The sequence below is a fragment of the Pelodiscus sinensis genome, chromosome 1 (genome assembly GCF_049634645.1).
Source record: "Pelodiscus sinensis isolate JC-2024 chromosome 1, ASM4963464v1, whole genome shotgun sequence".
Taxonomy (NCBI): Eukaryota; Metazoa; Chordata; order Testudines; family Trionychidae; genus Pelodiscus; species Pelodiscus sinensis.
In genome coordinates, this window is record NC_134711.1 from 290,989,440 (window position 1) to 291,006,686 (window position 17,247).

At 45.0% G+C, this 17,247-nt stretch overlaps 1 long non-coding RNA gene across 1 annotated transcript; it reads right to left on the reverse strand.

Moving 5' to 3' along the window:
* Positions 1–16,980, reverse strand: LOC142827125 (uncharacterized). Its single transcript, XR_012901562.1, has 3 exons — positions 16,770–16,980; positions 1,275–1,406; positions 1–486 (listed from the first exon to the last, which is right to left on the reverse strand). It is a non-coding gene; the product is annotated as an uncharacterized LOC142827125 (long non-coding RNA).
* Between the last annotated feature and the right edge of the window lie 267 nt (positions 16,981–17,247).

A 17,247-nucleotide genomic window follows, 5' to 3' on the forward strand; every position in this document is an offset into this window, starting at 1 on the left:
GGTGGAGGGGAGGGGGGGAGAGGAAACTGAAAGGGGAGGAGGGGGGAGAAGAGGCTCAGGGCTGGAGTTGGGAGTAGTGTGTGGCTTGGATGGTTCCTCTGCCTTGTGTGTGGGGACCTCGGCAGCCACAGGGGAGGCGTGGAGGCTAGGGGAAGAAGCAAGAAGGGGTGCTGGAGCAGGGTCAGGCATGGGAGATGGGGCAGGACACGGAGCTGGGACTGGGACAGGAGCAGCAGCAGGAGCTGGCTTCAGGTGGGTGAGGAGAGCCTGTATGGTTACGCACATGTTGCGTCCCTACTGCAGCAACTCCATCCAGGTCTCTCTATGCCACTGCGTGTCCTCCCGGAGCCGCTGGTCCAGCTTCTCGTGCAAGGCCCGGAGTATGGAGATGTGATCCTGCAGCAGTTCTTTGGCGCCTGCAGCTCCCCCAGTGTCAGGCGGCTGCCTCAGGTGGTGTTGCCTGCCCCACTCTTGCGGCTGGTCTGGCTGTGGAGAATAAAGAGAGAGGGTCAGTTATCCCAGAGGACACTGTGTTTGAAGCCCATCTGTAGCTGAGATTGACAGTTCTCGGGTCAGATGACAGTGATGTCCTGTGAGCAAGGCCATTTATGGCCTGGACAGCAGACCCTTTTCTTACAGGGGCCCAGATGTCAGCAGGGAAGCATGCTTTCCCCTTTCCCCCCACCTCCCAGGGACAAGCAAGCATGGGAAGTTGACGGCCACACCAGGATCCTGTGGGCGGGCAGGGGGCCTCAGGCTGGCTGGGCTTGCCTCGGTTCCACGCACACGCCGGGTCTGGCAGTGGTGGCATCCCAAGGGGAGAGAATTTGTATCCCTGGCCACTGGGGGAGAAGGGGTGAGGGTGTAGGGAGGGAAGGAGGTGTGCGCAGCAGACAAACGTACATCTGGCAGTGCTGTCTCTGGGAGCGGGTGCTGCCTCGAGCATGCAGGCATACATGTGTGGCACTCCCGAGTTTTGTGTGTGTGTGTGTGTGTGTACTTGTCCCCAGCCTCCTTCTAGTGGTGGCTTGTGATGGGAGGGTGTCCCACCTGGGTGTCTGGCCGGCCTCCCCAGACCCTGTGAGCAGGAGCCCAAGGGTGCTCTTATGCATCCTTCTTGGGCTGTGTTGCCCAGACTGGTGCTGTACATGTATCCACATGCACAGAATGCAGCACGATTCCTCAGGCCGACAAGGCTGAGCAAGGAGCGCACCCCAACCACTCACTGCCTGCCACCTCCACCCTGTCTGTATCATGTGCCTGAGATCACTCACCTGATGTTCCCTCCCCAGCCTTGGAGGATGCTCTGGACACATCCAGGCCATGGGATACCAGCTCCAGTGTCACCAACGTCACGGTGCTGGCTGCATCGGGGTCCCCCTCCTCCTCCTCACCAGCTCTTCCCCCTGGGAAGGCGACAATGGGTGTCTCCAACCCCGAGTGGTGGGGAAGGGGCTACACTACCCCCCAGGATGAGGTGCAGGTCCTGATAACATGGGCAGGAGTGTGGTTCTTCTCCTGAGTGGGAGCTGCGCTCCCTTGCCCTGGCATAGCCCTGACAGAGCTCCTTAACTTTCATCTGAACCTACGCCTGGGTCTGGATGGGGCCCTTGGTGGCCGGGCTATCAGACATGTGGCTGTAGATATCAGCATTGTGCCATCTGGAGCAGAGATCCTGGAGGTTTTTCCTCCTCGCCCCACACTTCAATGAGACCCAGGATCTCCACCCCAGACCAGGATGGTGCACGCTTCTTTTGCTGCCTGGTAGGCTCCTGGGAACCATCAGACTGCTCCCTGGGAACAGTGGTGGGCTCTTGGGGGGCTCGAGAGTCAGACATGGTGGCCAGACAATGTGCTATGGCAGCAGCAGTGTGGCTGGAGGCTGTCAGGGCCAGCTTCCTGCCACAAGCCCTTTCCCCTGTGTCTGCATCTTTAAGGGCTGCAGGGGAAGAAGAACTTTAGAGTCCTGAGGAGTGAGAACAAAATGGCCAGCTGGGCACCTGTGGGATTTCCTGGAGGCCCCTTATTTCGAAATAACTCCCTATGCCACGTCCACACACGCCCTATTTCAAAATAGCTATCTTGGAATAGGTGTTTTTCCTCGTGGAATGAGGTTTACAGAAGTCAGAATAAGCCATCCGTTATTTCAAAATTATTTCGAAATAACAGAATTGCTGGGTAGACGCTCAGATTGTTATCTTGAAGCAACAGTGCAATGTAGACTACGCTAGGTAGGCCTCTATTCAAAGCGGAATTACATTCCCCTTCTGTATGGAAGCAGTCCCATTTGAAGTAAATAGGACTGCTCCCACAAGCAAGGCGATGGCTATTATGCTCCCAGGAAGCATACTCCTCTTTCCCATTCTAGCAGATAAGGACTGAGTATACCTGCTATAGCTAATCCCATTGAAAATTAAAAACCATGCTCTTATCCCAGAATTGTTTCTTTGCATCAGGATGCAAATTTGCCTGAAGAAGGATATTTAGGCGGCTTATTCAGAGTGTCAAGTTTGCAGGAAACTATTAAACCTCCCAAAGAAAGAGCTCGAGAGAAATAGATCAAATAGATCAGTCTAAATATTTAATGGCATATAGGATTACTAGCTTTGATAATGCAGCTCTCCTATCATGTTCACTCATTTGGCCATTTGACTTGACTGAGTCAAGGTCTTAATTTTAAAATGTTTTTCTACTATGAGATTTTTTTTCAATGTTTCTGGTTTATTGGCAGGACTAAAGGAGGCAGGTTCTATAGACCATCATGAAGTGGCTTATAAAGTTAGCTCGGTTATCTTCCCCAGGGAAAGACATATCAATCCACATGGGCCTGCAAATGAACCAACAATTCCTTATTAGCTATAGCTAATAATGTAAGAAGATTCAAACTTGGTTTAGCCATCAGCCTCAAAATGAAAGGACATGATCAATCCCAATACTAACTGACATTTATATTGCAGCCAAGTGGCTATTACAAAGGAACATCTAATCGCTCCTAAGTTGAACTACAGCTCTGATGCCAGTTAAGGCAAACTGTGCAAATGACAGACAGGTGATAACCAATATTTTTCTTCCCCTCCCAGAGTTATATGAGAGATTCCAATGCAGTTGCTAATAGCACGGCTTATCAACAAACAAAAATGGATGTGAAAATAACAATTTTTCAGGATTTAAACACCTTCCAACTCATGAATTGCATCATAGACTTCAAGATCATTTAACCTGATGTTGTTTTAGATATTTGACAGACTATCTTGTAGGTTCCATTCTTGAACAAATTCTGTGGGTTACACACACACACACACACACACACCCTGGAATTAAGCAAAACAGAACAACCAACCAGAAAACAATACAAGCATTACTTTATTAATAAAAATTGATAAAACAACATTGATTTTTAGGCTAGATGGTTGTCATGTCTTTTATTGTTTCATTCAACCAGAGATACCATACCATCTGGATCAAGTGGGCATTCCTCCCACCAGACTTTAGACCATTTTAAGAACAATACATATTGAAATATGATCATATAGATCATTTGTTGCAACCGCTATTATATATTTGCAAGAAATATTGTACAAAATGTGGCATGTGCAATGTCTATGGAACGGTTATGATCTGCTGAACATGATTATGCTATTTGTATACAGGTATCATTTTTGTATTTGAAGTTATTAATATTAGTTCTGTACCTGTATTTCAAATGATTGGCCTCTGTGGTAAGACCCATGAGGTATTTAGACAACACATTGTGAAGGGACTATTAAAGTTGAATGGCCTATCAAGAAACAATTCAATCACAGTGGATCATGGAAGATACCCATCTGTACAATGGACTTTCCTGGGAACATTCAAGCTAGAGTGTGGGTAAAATTGAGATATGGGACTTGTCCATGTGGCTCCATACTCCATCTTTATCTGTAATTTTCCAATAGCTGTGCTGGGCTTTGTTTGGAACAATGGATTTCCCTCCACCTAGCAGAAGCTATAAAAGGCACTGGAAATATCGCCATTTTACTTCTTACCTGCTCCAGCCGCCTGCCTGCCCCAGCTTCTTTATTGCTCAAGCCTCTGGACTATAGACTTATACTAATGGGAGCATTATTACAAAGTGTCTGAGATCCTTCCAATGATTTGGAAATATCCAGAGGCTTGACTTAAGTAAGCAGATTATTCCATCACTTCCACAAACCTGAACTTTGCAATTATTGTATGTATTTGACTCCTTTAATCAATTCTTTCTTTCTTTCTTTCTTTCTTTCTTTCTTTCTTTCTTTCTTTCTTTCTTTCTTTCTTTCTTTCTTTCTTTCTTTCTTTCTGTCTTTCTTAAATACCAAAGAATTGTCAACGGCATGATTTATGAGTCAGATCTAAGTAATATATTAATCTGGGTGGCTGGTCCTTTGGGATCAGAAGAACCTTTTATTTGATGAGGCTGTTTATAAAGAACCACTCATTTCTGAAACCACTGTTTCAAAGACTGGAATGCCTCAGGGACAGCTTTTATGACTTATTGTTACCCAATGTGGTGAGACAGAAGTTTACTTTTGTGGCTGTTTTGATGTATCTCATGTGAGAATAATCAATAGTGTTTTGAGATATATCTGCCCTATTTCTCAGCAGTTTATCCTAATTTGGTCTTCTCAGTTGTGACCCATGAAAGCACAGTTACACATATATCTAAAAATGTATAGTTTGTGTTGCTCTTTGTGTGTCTTGCAATTTTCCCAGTCTGTGCCTATGTAATGAATGGAAGGGGTACAACTTTTTTTTGGACATTCCAGCCATTTGGTTAATTAAATAACCTGTAAGGATTAAAAGCATAGACAGTGGGTCCTAGAGAGTCTCCAGGAATGCTAGAAAAGCAGGAAGTGATTTGGCAGGTAGCTAGGAAAGCCAATGAAAACAGACTATGGTTTTATTTTATTTTTAATTGGGAGCAGTTATCTTCCTGTTTCAATCTTTGTCTGACGAGAAGAGAGTTGGGAGATATGAACTGAGCCAGGGAGCAGGCCATGGATGATCCAGTAACATCCATGCCTTGGAAAGGACTAACCTTGGAACAAGAGATATTTGAGTATTTGAGATATTTAGTCAGATGCAATCAGGTTATTTTCAGGTTTATTGGACTTCTCTGAGCTAAGCATATGTAACTACCTCCTTACACTGTAGCTTTTAAATTGAAGCCCAGGGAAGCAGTTCTCTGTGTTTAATCTTTATTCTGTTGCTCTGTAAAACCTAGCCACCAAGTAATGTTTTACCAAGTATGTTTTCTTTGTTTTATTAATAAACATCTCCTTTTTAAGACTATGATCTGATTCCTGTGTCCTAGAAGGCAGGAGATTCTGTGTGCATGTGCTTAAGACTTCAAGGTCAGTTTTTTTCAATCTCTCTCCAGAGAGAGGATTAAAGAGCTTAAGGGTACCCTACAGGAAGAAATTCCCAAATGCATCTTCCTGGGTTCTTAAAAGGATTTTTGCATTTGGGTGGTGGCAGCGATACCATTGCAAGGCCAAGTAATCTGAGACCTTGGGAAGTTTTTAAACAGTGCAGTGTTTCTCAAAGTGGAGCATGGGCCCACTTCAGGAAAGCCACTAGAAGGCCTGCAGCACTTTAGGTAGACAAAGAGTCTGTAGCCACGGAGCCTCACTGCACCCATTGACTCTGGTTTGCCATTTCCACCCAAAGGGAACCACAAGAACCAGCAGCCCTGGCCATGCCACTTCTCGCAGCTCCCCTTGGCTGGAAATGGTGAACTGGAGCCAATGGGAGCCACAAGGCTCCATGGTTATGGACCCTTTAGGTAAACAAAGTGGTGCGGCCTCGCCAGTGGCTTTCCCAAAGTGGGCGTATGGCCCACTCTGAGGGATGCTGCATTAGTGGCAGGGTATTTTAAAGTCTCTCACAGGCCTCCACCTTCTGCACTCGAAGTGCCAGAATGGGAACAGCCATGACAGCCCACTAAACCCACAATCCACCAGATTAAGTTTCTACCTATTAGTGGTGTGAAAAGGATTGCATGCTCTAGTTTACAAAGCATTCCCCCAGGACAGCATTAATGACAAACACCTCACAGCTGATGACTATTGTTTTTCCATCACCTTCCTTCTGGAAAGTAAAAAATGTAATTTTTAAAAACGGTGTCATTGGCAAATTATTTTATTCTGGAGAAGTTTTAGTAACGAAATTTGTTACAGAGGTATAGCCAATATATTAATAAATGCTTCACCGATAGTTTGTCAAAGTTTGTGATCAGTGTTTGTGACTGGCTATGGTTTATCATGTATCACATTCAGTAAAGAAATTCATCTTTGATTTTCAGTCAGTTGCAGATGGAATTTAAATTGACTTAGCTGCTTAGCGAAAAAAAGGTAACTTTTTTATTGATTATATTAGTGGCAGCTCAGCATATGAAGTAACTGAAGCTCTTTTCAGACACTTAAGACTTTTCATGACACGGGCTTCCCTAATTAAAAGACTTTGACCAATTGTATTTTTGTTTGCGTTTAATTTGTAATGTGCTCTGAGGCTATGTCTACACTGTAGGCTTTTTGCACAAGAAGTTTTTTGCAGAGGAGATCTTCCGCAAAAACTTCTTGTGTAAAAGCACATCCAGACCTCAAAAGTGCATTGCAAAAGTAATGTGCTTTTGCACAAGAGAGTGTTTACACTGCATGGACACTCTTGTGCAAGAAAGTTCTGATGGCCATTCATAGAATGGCCATCAGAGCACCTGTGCTTTTTGTGATAGGCTTTTTTGCGCAAGAAACCCCTGCGGTGTGTCCACACATACCTTTTTGCACAAGAACACGTGCGCAAAAAGGAGTTATGCCTTGGGAAAGGAAGTTTACCTACACAGGAAAAAGCCCTCTGTTCTGCCGTTTACTGTAAATTTTCTTGCGTAAAAACGCCCTTGAGGTGTGGACGCTCTGCGGGTTTTTGCGCATGAAAATGATATTGTGATTTTTTTAGTTTAGAATTTAATGGTGGAAAACTTGCACTTGAGAAAATTGTTTATACGTCAGATTTGAATTGCATTTGCAATCTAACGAAAACCAAAAATAAATATTGTATCAGATTCTTTCTTAGGAGAAAATTTTAAACTAGGCAAAAACATGCTCTAGAACATGGATTCCCAAACTGGGGGGTGTGCCTCCCTGGGGGGGGCCTGAAGAAATTCCAGGGGGGGCGCGAGGCGATCCAGCTCCCCACCCCCATCAATCCTCCCCCAAGAAAGAGCTCAGGCATCCGCCAGAACACGTGCGGCTCAAGCTGACTGGGGCAGACTTCAAAATGGCCGCCTTGAAAGGGCAATACTTGCTCTTCTTTTAAAAGAGCTGTTTTTTGTGCTCAAGTTTTGCTGCTATTTTGGGGGGGGGGCGTGAGGGTTTCTCAAAAATCAAAACGAGGGCATGATGCCGAAAAGTTTGGGAACCACTGAATAATAGCCTACATTGCATGATTTGTATGTTTTTATGTACATACTACGCTCACATTTATTTTATTTTTGCAGTGTACAGTGGAGCTTGTATCACCACTGAAAATGAATTTTTTACCATTTTGTAAAACAAAAGGCCCCTGAAAATGAAAACTGTGAAAGCTGAAGGGCTATCCTTGAAAAGGAAGCATGGACAAGCTTCTGTAAGTTATAGTGTCCTGCCATCAACACTGAAAACATAGTGAAGGATGATCTTAGTGGCAATACATCTTCAACAGCCACCATGTGCATACTTCAAGAAGCCCTGTGTTCCCTGATATCCCCAGAAGTTGTGATAACTGCAGGCATGGTTTATCATCTGCTCATGATGGGAATAAAGACGATATCTTGGCAGCTGTAGATATTGCATTGTGCAAAGGTGGTAGATCGATACAGATTAAACTGAATTTATATCCTCTCACAAATGGTCTACATTTCAGCTGTTGTTTTTACTGTGTCCGTTCATTGACAACTCAGCTATAATGGATTCCATTGGGGGTTTTGTTTCTTTGTTTGTTTTCCATGTTATCACTTCACTGCTCAGAGCACAGTCAGACCAGTAGAACAGATTGGCAACTGAACATTCATTGAGCATGACTTTAAGAAATGGGAAGATTGTCAAAGTTTGTTAAAACAGCATGCACTTAGTTCCAGGCATAAGACAGCATCCTTTATATGGCAGGAATACAAGAAAGCTTGAAGCTAGTTGTTTTGCATGTGTTGTACACATGCTCATTTCCAGTCATCGTTCTGCCATGGCTGAAAATCAACAGCCTGTTGAAATACTTTTAATGGCATATGGACTCTGTGCAAGCCAGGGGTATTGCTGTTGGGAAATGTGATGAAACATGAAACTCCATCAATAAAGGAAATTACAATCAGTTCTGGAGCTGGTTGTTACTACTCAACCCAGCCTTTTCAATCAACTGATAAGTGATTAGGTTTGGACATAACACATGTCATGAGTACCAGACTGATTTTATATGTTTTGCTGCAGAAGTCCTGAGAGAAAGCATAGCTGAAGTGGTCAAAGAAGTCAAGTATTTTTCTGTCCTTACTGACTAAGCTAAAGATGCAGCAGAAAAAAAATTCACAATAACTGTATATCCTGGTGCACTACTATTGAAAAGGAATCATTTAGGAAAGAGCTTGGAGGTGCTTCCACATGAAAAACTTAACTGCTGACTTTGCTTTGATCCTGATTATTCGAGAACTGTGATGCCTGAAGCTTGGTATCAATTAAATGGTTGTTCCATGCTCTGAGGCAGTTTCTGTGCTGAGTAGGTATTTACAAGGAATCGAAGATCAAATTTGAGAAGAATTATACATTTCACTGATGTGCACATCATGCTTATAAGCTTAATCTGGTTACTGCGGACACAAGTTCTAGCATCGCCCAAGTGCCAGGAAGGCTTTACCTTTGCTCAAAAGCTCTACATCTTCCTCAGAAGTAGTTGCAAGTGCTGCATACTGTTTGCTAAAGCTCAGCAAGAACTTGACCAGAAGGTACTTGAACTTGGTGGGAAACTTGTCGGTCCTGCCAGTATGATTCCCTTGGAAAACTGCATGCAAGATATGGCATTGTAGTGGAAACACTAGAAACTATTTCAATTCAGACAGCTGATGGAGCATCTGCCAGCATTCCAAATGGCCTCTTGGGGAGATTACAGAGCTATTCCTGTTTGCTGAGGCTCTTCATTTTGGAAAAAGTTTGTGAGATTTTGAATTGTGCTTCAGAAGTTTTGCAGAAATGAAAATCTGGATTGATATTGTGCCCTAGAACTAGTAGCAAGCAGTGTTGCTGCTCTCCAAGAAATGGGATAATCTGGATGCTAATGGAAGCAGCTATGTAGTGAAGCAGAAAGTAGGACCAAGGACATGAAATTGCCATTCTGAATCAGACAGTAGCAAAGGTTGACCTAAGCAGTGCAAACACAGTGAGATCACAAAGAACAAACAAAATATTCCCCAACCTAGGACAGTTCTTTGTATCTGGTCCAGAGAGTCGGTCATAGGCACATCTTGTTCCCAAGAGTAGCCAGGGATATATAAAAACTGATTTCAACCATCCTCACTGGATAGAATTCTTGCTGACCTTGACAGACAATTTGACTCCAGTTTGCTTTCTGCACTAAGTGCTTGTAATCCAAACAGTGACAGTTTTCTTGATTATACCAAAATAAGAATAATTGCAGATCAGTATGTATCAACAGACACAATCTTGATGCAGAAATTGAAGCTGCCAAAATGCTCTTTGCAGCACAAAATTGACATGAATCTCTGGAATTCCTTGAACAAATTGCCAAGTAAATAAAAACTAAACAAACTTTTTAAATCCTAAACTTCAAGTCTAAACAAGAGTTGAACCAAACAGTTTTTCTCATCCAGACTGATGGTACAAGCAGGATCAAAACACAAGCTGTGATTGCCCTCCAGCTTGGGACCATCCTTCCTAGTTCAGAGTATTTGCTCCCTGATGTTCTTCCAGGTATTGACTTGATGGAGGAGCCAAGTGATTATGCTATTTCCTCTCTTTTATATTTTCTTCCTGCTTGCAAGAAGGATCTTTGCCCCTGTTGGTCAAGCAGTCTCCACTACATGTGTGCTGTCTCTGAGCAATCTCTCTGGGATGGCAGTTGGGAGAGTGGATACCTTTTAATGTGCTGTCAGCACATGTCTGGCTGGGCCTTTGTTGCAGCTGAAAGATTGGCTAAAAGCGTTTCCCAATCTCACACCATATTTCAGTAACATGTGTACCAATGTTTCATAATGGCATATATAATGACAGCGCATTCGGTCCAACAGGATATTAATGTTCAACAGATCAAGACAGTGGTGAATATGGGGTTCCACTCTGAGATACCCTGTGATACTTCGTAACAGGGAGTCCATTTTTTCAGTGTAATTGTTTGATTTGGGTCTATACTACAAATAGTAGCAATATATCATGCTGTAGATCTGCATTGCTACCTGTGTAAAGGCTAAAAAATTGATACACCAGGGCTGTAGGGTCAATAATATTTTATTGGATTTGTCTCCTGTGTGTTCTGAACTGTTTTATTAGCTTAAAAATTAGGTTTTATTTTGTACTGGGTCTGCCCAGGTGCAAGTGTCAAGTGTTTGCCAGTCTTCCTTGTGTTGATAATTTTGTTGTAGTAAACAAATTGTTAATCAAAAATACAGAAAATAATTGAAACAAAGGTTCCCAAAATAGATTTTTGAAGTATAAAATGTAAAAGTCAGTTTCCAGAGCATCAGTATTAGAACTAGGGTTGCAGCACCCCCTTACTTGAAATGGTTTCCATTACAGGCAGTCCCCGGGTTACGTACAAGATAGGGACTATAGGTTTGTTCTTAAGTTGAATTTGTATGTAAGTCGGAACTGGCTCCAGATTCAGCTGCTGCCACTGAAACTGACCAGGGGCTGACTACAGGAAGCTGGAGGCAGAGTTGCTCTGCCCCCAGCTTCCTGGAATGAGCCTGATCAGTTTCATCAGCTGCTGAATCTGGAGCATGGGACAGAACAGCTGGGGCGCTGCCCGGTAGGTTCCCACAGGACCAACCCAGCAGCACCCCAGCTGCTCTACCCGAGGTGTCCCGCAACAAAAGCCTGGTCTGCTGGGGGGGGCGCACTAGCTGCGCCCCCTCCCCCCCCAGCAGACCAGGGAGACCCGAGCAAAGCCGCAGCCTGGGCGGCTTTGCTCGTTTGCCGGGGAGCAAAGCCGCTCAGGCAGCGGGACCCCCGCCGCCTGGGCGGCTTTGCTCCTGTCCCCCTGGTCTGCTGGGGGGGTCCAGAAAAGCTGCTGGACCCCCCCAGCAGACCAGGGGGACAGGAGCAAAGCCGCCCAGGCGGCGGGGGTCCCACTGCCTGGGCGGCTTTGCTCCCGGGCAAACGAGCAAAGCCGCCCAGGCGGCGGCTTTGCTCGGGTGTCCCTGGTCTGCTGGGGGGGGTCCAGCGGCTTTGCTGGACCTCCCCAGCAGACCAGGGAGACCGGGAGAAGCTTTTCTCGCCCCGGAGGACACGGGTGGCGACCTGCCGCCCGTGAGCTCCGGGGCGAGAAAAGCCCCGTTCGTAAGTGCGGATCCGACATAAGTCGGATCCGCGTAAGTCGGGGACTGCCTGTATACACGGGGTTTACAGTTTGGTTCAGTGGCATGCAGCACCCCCACTATAAAATTGTTCCAGTGCCTCTGTTCCAGGGGCCAACCAGAGCTGCCCGTGCACCCTCACTGCCAGTTGCCTGCCCCACTGAAATTTGAAATGTCTCCCCTGTATTCAGCATCAAGAAGCTGCTATGTGGATGCACAGATCATCTAGTGGTTTTCTCAGCTCAGTTGTTAACAATGTCAGGGTTGCAGTCTGGCCAAAAATCTCAAATGGTAGATATTGGGCCGGGATTCCAACTCCTCAGGCTACACTACAGAATGAAGTCGAATTAAGATATGCAACTTCAGCTACATTAATTGCGTAGCTGAAGTCAAAGTAGCTTAACTTGACTTTTGGCGCTGTCTACACTGCAGGAAGTCGAAGAAAGAACACTCTTCCTTCCACTTCCCTTACTCCTTGTGGAAACAGGGTTACCGGTATTGACCGGAGTGCCCCTCTCACTTCAAATTAGCGGTCTTCACTAGACTGCTAATTTGAACCCTGGAAGATCATAGAATCATAGAATCATAGAATAATAGGACTGGAAGGGACCTCGAGAGGTCATCGAGTCCAGCCCCCCGCCCTCAAGGCAGGATCAAGCTCCGTCTACACCATCCCTGACAGATGTCTATCTAACCTGTTCTTAAATATCTCCAGAGAGGGAGATTCCACCACCTCCCTTGGCAATTTATTCCAATATTTGACCACCCTGACAGTTAGGAATTTTTTCCTAATGTCCAATCTAAACCTCCCCTGCTGCACTTTAAGCCCATTACTCCTTGTCCTGTCCTCAGAAACCAAGAGGAACAAATTTTCGCCTTCCTCCTTGTGACACCCTTTTAGATATTTGAAAACCGCTATCATGTCCCCCCTTAATCTTCTTTTTTCCAAACTAAACAAGCCCAGTTCATGAAGCCTGGCTTCATAGGTCATGTTCTCTAGACCTTTAATCATTCTTGTCGCTCTTCTCTGTACCCTTTCCAATTTCTCCACATCTTTCTTGAAATGTGGCGCCCAGAACTGGACACAGTACTCCAGCTGAGGCCTAACTAGTGCAGAATAGAGCGGCAGAATGACTTCACGAGTTTTGCTTACAACACACCTGTTGATACAACCTAGAATCATATTTGCTTTTTTGGCAACAGCATCACACTGTTGACTCATATTCAACTTGTGGTCCACTATGACCCCTAGATCCCTTTCCGCCATGCTCCTTCCTAGACAGTCGCTTCCCATCTTGTATGTATGGAACTGATTGTTCCTTCCTAAGTGGAGCACTTTGCATTTCTCTTTATTAAACCTCATCCTGTTTACCTCTGACCATTTCTCTAACTTGCTACAATAGCAGCAGCTTCGATCTTCCTCTGAAGTGTAGATGTACCAACTGTGACCAGCTGGGAGCATGGAGGAATCTCAGGCCTTCTTGTCAACATGGTGTTAAGGGAGCTAGTCAGGTGTTTTCCTTTAGGAGATGAAGGTGATAAACTGGCTGGCTCCTCCCCCATAAAACTGGTTGCTGGGGTTTCTTGGAGAGTCAGAATGGGGCATTCCCCACTGGCATCACAGAGTGGTGTTTAATAAGGTTGTTTTAACAAAATTTCCCATCTTTCCAGTTTGCAAAATTCCCCAAGTTGTTTGAGCTGCAGTCATCCTGAGACCATGAATTTGAACTAGATGCCTTGTGGTCTGCGAACTTGTGGAAAACAATTTAAAAATTCCAAAATTAATTAATAAAGACCAAGACGTTAGTAAAAGCTTGAAAATGAAATCATAAGAAAGCCATTCCTTATACTCACCCAACTATGCATACAAAGGAAAGTCCCTCATTTTCCAAGGTTAAGTTCTGTCCTGGTTTTAGGCAGATGTTTAGCTTCCTGGGGGGGTTTATTTTGGTGCTAAGAGACTATCAGCAGTTCAACATGAACAAGATTTTAAACAATAATAATAATATAATAAATAATAATTCTGAGTGAAACGCTACCTTTTTAACCATCACAAAAAATAGTTTTTTTACTCTTAAAAATCATGTTGAGAGACACAAATTGATCTTCCATGTCAAATGTAAGAATACTCTGCTGCTGTGCAGGCTAAAAAATAGAATGAAATTCCAGGTTCTCTAAAATTCTTCTTTAATTTAAGGCTCTGATCCTACAAGCTGCTGATAGACTAAAGTTCTGCATGCTCTGTGCTCATATTGTATTTCAGATGGGCAGTACTCAGAAGGATCAAGTCCTTATTGAAAAATACAGTTGCAAACATGGAGGCTTATGGTGTGAAAAGATAGTAAGATTTGACCTGTGATTTTCAAATAAAAATAAAATCCCATTTCTTACTCCCTAGACATAATAATGCTGAGATTCCAAAGCCAATAAAGGAATTTTGGAATGCCATTAGCCTTAGAAGCCATGTGTCTAAATCCTCTTGTTGGCTTTGAAATAGCAGCCTAAATGCAGACAAAATTAAGATGGCAATGAATTCATGGGAGCTGCAGCCTGTCTACATCACAAAGTTCAGATCCAGCTACACATATCTGCAATTTGTGGGGATGTTTGACTCTGGGATTTTGGTATGGATTTATATCCCTTGCAACATAGTGGCACACCTAGGGTACATCTACACTACAGCGCTAATTCGAACTAAGCTAATTCGAACTAACGCGTCTAGAACTAAAAACTAGCTAATTCGAACTAGAATGTCCACATTAAGTGGACCCTGAACCAGGCTTAAGGATGGCCGGAAGCAGTGCCGGCAGGGCATCAGAGGAGGACTTAGAGCGTGGAGATGCTGTCTCAGGCTAGCCGAGGGCTGTGCTTAAAGGGACCCGACCCCCATCCCGGACAGACAGTTCTCAGGGGTGCCCCGCTTGCAAAGCAGTCCTGGCTTGGAGTGCCCAGAGTACCCACACTGGGCACATCACACCACTCGGCCATCAGCCTGGCTGCACTTGCCGCAGGCTGCCATCTGGGGAGAGGGAGCTGCAGGAGAGCTTCCACACCCAGAAGCCCACAGAGCCAGCCCAGTCCTCCCCATCGGGGGCTCGTTCCCCATTCTTCCCTCACCTCCTTCCACTTACCCTTCCCTAGCCCCTTTTCTTGATGTACAAAATAAAGGACAATTGTGTTCAAAAATGGAATCTGTCTTTATTGAACAAAACTGGGGGAGACTGGAAAAGGAGGTGGGAGAGGGGAAGAGAGAGGCTGGCAGAGGGGAGGGCAACTAAAATGATCAGGGGTTGGGAACAGGTCCCATATGAAGAGAGGCTAAAGAGACTGGGACTTCTCAGCTTAGAAAAGAGGAGACAGAGGGGGGACAGGATAGAGGTCTATAAAAGCAGGAGTTGGGTGGAGAGGGTGCATACAGAAAAGTTCTTCATTAGTTCCCATAAAGAAGGACTAGAGGACACCAAAGGAAAGGAATGGGTAGCAGGCTTCAAACTAGTAACAGAAAGTTGTTCTTCACAAAGCAAAGAGTCAACCTGTGGAACTCCTTGCTGCAGGAGGCTGTGAAGGCTACAACTAGAACAGAGTTTAAAGGGAAGTGAGATCAAGTCATGGAGGTTGGATCCATGGAGTGCTATTAGCCAGGGGGTAGGAGTGGTGTCCCTGCCCAAGGTTTGTGGAAGGCTGGAGAGGGATGGCACGAGACAAATGGCTTGGTCACTGTCTTCGGTCCATCCCCTCCAGGGTCCCTAGGGTTGGCCGCTGTCGGCAGACAGGCTACAGGGATAGATGGACCTTTGGTCTGGCCCAGGACGGCCATTGTAAGCTCAGGGCTCAGGGTTGGGGGTCTCAGTGGACCCCCTTGATTTTCATGCACACCTGCTCCTGGGTGGCCAGGCTGGCAGCTCTCCTGCCCAAGCCGGCCACTTTCCTGTGCCTAGTGCGGAGATTGTGGACAAGGTCCACGATGTCCGCACTAGCCCAGGCGGGTGCCCGCCTCTTGCGGTCCCAGGCAAGCTCCCGGGAGCCGCCAGCCTGGTCCCGGGAAGAGGGGGAGGGCTGGGGGGCATCGGGTGGCTGGCTCGAGCCGTGCCAGGTGCAGGTGTCTGCTGGCTGGGTGCTGGCAGGCTTGCACCTGGCATGGGCACCGTAGCCAGCCCGTGCCCCTTTAAGGGGTCCAGGGCCGGGAGGGGGGCATAGAGTTTCCCTGGTGTTGGCCAGAGTGGCCACCAGGGAAACCTGGGGAGGGCTAGCCTCCCACTAGTTCGAATTAAGGGTCTACACAGCCCTTAATTCGAACTAGCTAGTTCGAACTAGGCTTAATCCTCGTAAAATGAGGTTTACCTAGTTCGAACTAAGCGCTCCGCTAGTTCGAATTAAATTCGAACTAGCGGAGCGCTAGTGTAGCACCTATTAAAGTTAGTTCGAACTAACGTCCGTTAGTTCGAACTAACTTTGTAGTGTAGACATACTCCTAGATATTATGGTGTGTATTATATTTGGTAGCTGCTTTTTTTTTTTCTTTTAAGGACACACCATGTACTCAGTCCAACTCCCATCCCCACTGAGAACCCATTGGATTCAATGCTGGCCCCATAAACTAGTAAAGGCTTTAAAAGCACTGTGTTACACTTTGGTTCGGTGATGTGATGGGAGCCTCAAGGGTTAAAGCCGACAACCCAGTGAAAACTACTGGATGATGGTGAAACAAATTATTTTTATTAAGTGGAATGATTTTTTTTAATCAAAACTAACAATTAGCAAATGGTTTTTTAAATTAGCAATTGCCTAATGCTTTTACAGGGTAGAAAACCCTAAACTTAGCTGTACTTAACTAATTACAAACTTCTTTGATTACAATTCAACTATACCAAATCACTGTTTCTAATTTGCTTAACAAAAAATACAAAAATAAAGACAATATAATGATAATAAAAACTCTGTCTAAAGCTAGCTCCTCTATGGTTATTTTAGGGCAGCTGGTGGAGTTAGTCATAAATCTACTTTTACAACTTAACAACTCCTGAACTTCTATTTCTAATACTTATACTTAACCTAAATACAACACTACTACACAACACAAAATTATACAATTTACACAGTGTGGTTAACAGAACTTAGATACACTTTACAGAATTACACAGTGAAATTAACACAATTTAACTATTAATTAAACCAATATCTAATACATTTAAGCAATACTTACAAATCCAGCAACGATAACAACACAAAGACACACTAGAACTCGGAGCATGCTCAGGACTCGTGCACCCCTATGTTTAACTCGAAGGGTGGGGAGGCAGCCTCAGGGTGATCAATCCTTTAGCCGGGCAAATAAGACACGTGCCCTCAATACACGGAACCTCCGTCGAACAAAGGGGTAGAGGGTCTTTATACAAAAATTTAGTGTCTAATGCCATGCTAGGGTCTGCATTTGGCAGGGCCTGATAGGCTAGTGATGAGGTAGTATGACAATACTGCCCTATAGGAATTTTCGTGATGTGTGCGTGATCCCCTCGTGGACAGGACCAGATGGGGCATAGTTAGTGTGAGACAGTTGTGTTTTATTACCTTATGTTTTCTTTTTCTCTTGCCTCTAAGACCGGTCAAGCTACGGTCAAATGAGGCTTATCTGTAAGTGCAGCTAGGCGCTATCTAGTCATGCTCACCTCCCTGTTTTCTGG